A 2,069-nucleotide genomic window follows, 5' to 3' on the forward strand; every position below is an offset into this window, starting at 1 on the left:
AGTAGCTAGAAATGGCCTACCCAAGATAATGGGAACATCTCTATCCACTTCATAATCAAGAATGATGAAATCGGCCGGAAAAATGAACTTATCAACTTGCACTAGAACATCTTCAATTTTTCCTTCCGGGTGTGCCATAGAAAGATCTGCCAATTGCAAAGTGACTGTAGTTGGCCTCACTTCTCCAATTCCCAACTTCTTAAAAATAGACATAGGCATCAAGTTAATACTAGCTCCCAAGTCACATAAAGCTCTACCCACATCTCTTCCACCAATAGAGCAAGGAATTGTAAAGCTACCCGGATCCTTCAACTTAGGAGGAATTTTACTCTTCAACATGGCACTACAGCCTTTCGTCAAGGCCACCATTTCAAACTCACCAAGTCTCCTTTTCTTAGTCCAAATGTCCTTCAAAAACTTTACATAATTTGGCATTTTCTCCAAGGCCTCCACTAGTGGTATATTGATATGGAGTTGCTTCAAAACGTCTAAAAACCTTCGGAATTGGCCATCTTGTTGCTGTTTTTGAAATCTTTGAGGAAATGGTGGAGGTGGCTTGCTCAAACACTTTTCTACCGCAGATTGCTGAATTGATGCTGTAGCATTCTGGGTAAATTCAGCAGCTGAACTTGCTGAGTTTTCCCTCTTTTCTTCACCAATTTGGATTGAAGTGGGCTCATTTTTTCGCTTATCTTTCTCCTCATTTAACTCCAGATTTTTCCCACTCCTCAAAGTCACCACTTTGCACTGCTCTTTGCCATCCCTCCTTGGATTTTCGGTGTCACTAGGCAAGGAACCTTGGGGTCGATTTTTCAAGTCATTAGCTAAATGCCCCAATTGAATTTCCAAATTCCGAAGAGAAGCTGCCTGGCTTTGAATTACAGCGTCATTCTTGGCCATATAATCTCTCATTAAATTCTCCAAAGAACTTGTTTGAGAGCCTTGAGGTTGGTGTGGTTGTTGAGGTCTTGGTTGTTGAGAAAATCTCGGTGGATATGACTGTTTTTCTTGTGTTGGTGCTCCACTTGAACTTGCTACTTGACCCCCCCATGAAAGATTTGGATGATGCCTCCAAGATGGATTTTAAGTGTTAGAATATGGGTTGTTGTTGCGGTTGGAGTTTTGATTACCCACATAGAAGACCGAAGCTGGATTTGAAGGGCAATTCTCAAAAGTATGCCCGTCCCCACAATACACACATGATACTTCTGCACTTTGAATGGCAGCAGCTGGCTGTACATTTCCTCCCATACTCATGTTCTTTAAAATGTTGGTCATTGAGGCCATTTGAGCGGTTAGAGCATCTACTTCAAGAACACCCGCTACTTTTTGGCTTGTAGGAGCTCTAGTATTTGACCATTGGTAGTTGTTACTTGCAATCCTTTCCAAAATCTCAAATGCTTCGTTGTAAGACTTGGAAAGAATGGCTCCATTGGCTGAAGCGTCCAAGACCATTCGAGAGGCTGCATTGAGACCATTGTAGAATGTCTCCATTTGTATACAATGTGGGATACCGTGGTGTGGACATTTTCTTAAAAGCTCTTTGAATCTTTCCCACGCGTCACTAGTGGACTCATCTTCCAGCTGCTGAATCGACATGATTTCACTTCTAAACTTTGCATTTCTGGTGGGAGGGAAGTACTTTCTTAGAAATTTCTCAGCCAAGTCATTCCAATTTGTAACAGAATCGGGAGGAAGGGTGTTGAGCCATGATCTAGCTCGGTCCCTTAAAGAGAACGGGAATAACTTCAGCCTCAATGCCTCTTCACTTACTCCTTGTAGCTTGAAAGAATCGCTCACCTCCAAAAATGAGCGAAGATGGAGATGAGGATCTTCCGTTGGCATCCCACTAAATTGCCCCACGGTTTGGAGCATTTGAAACATGACCGGTTTGAGCTCAAACTGGGGTGCTTGTATTTCGGGCCTCACAATGCCTGGATTGAGCTCATTAAACATGGGGGCAGCGTATTCCCTTATTGCTCTGGCTCTATCATCCGCCAAAACAATAGGATTAACTATGTTCTGGGCACCCCCTTCGTCGTCAACATGTTCAGCCATAGTGCAGCGAC

At 43.2% G+C, this 2,069-nt stretch overlaps 1 non-coding gene across 1 annotated transcript; it reads left to right on the forward strand.

Moving 5' to 3' along the window:
• The first annotated feature begins 1,510 nt into the window (after positions 1 to 1,510).
• LOC133807465 (small nucleolar RNA R71) lies at positions 1,511 to 1,617 on the forward strand. The gene has a single exon (XR_009879380.1). It is a non-coding gene; the product is annotated as a small nucleolar RNA R71 (small nucleolar RNA).
• Positions 1,618 to 2,069: the final 452 nt, after the last annotated feature.

The sequence above is a fragment of the Humulus lupulus genome, chromosome X (genome assembly GCF_963169125.1).
Source record: "Humulus lupulus chromosome X, drHumLupu1.1, whole genome shotgun sequence".
Taxonomy (NCBI): Eukaryota; Viridiplantae; Streptophyta; class Magnoliopsida; order Rosales; family Cannabaceae; genus Humulus; species Humulus lupulus.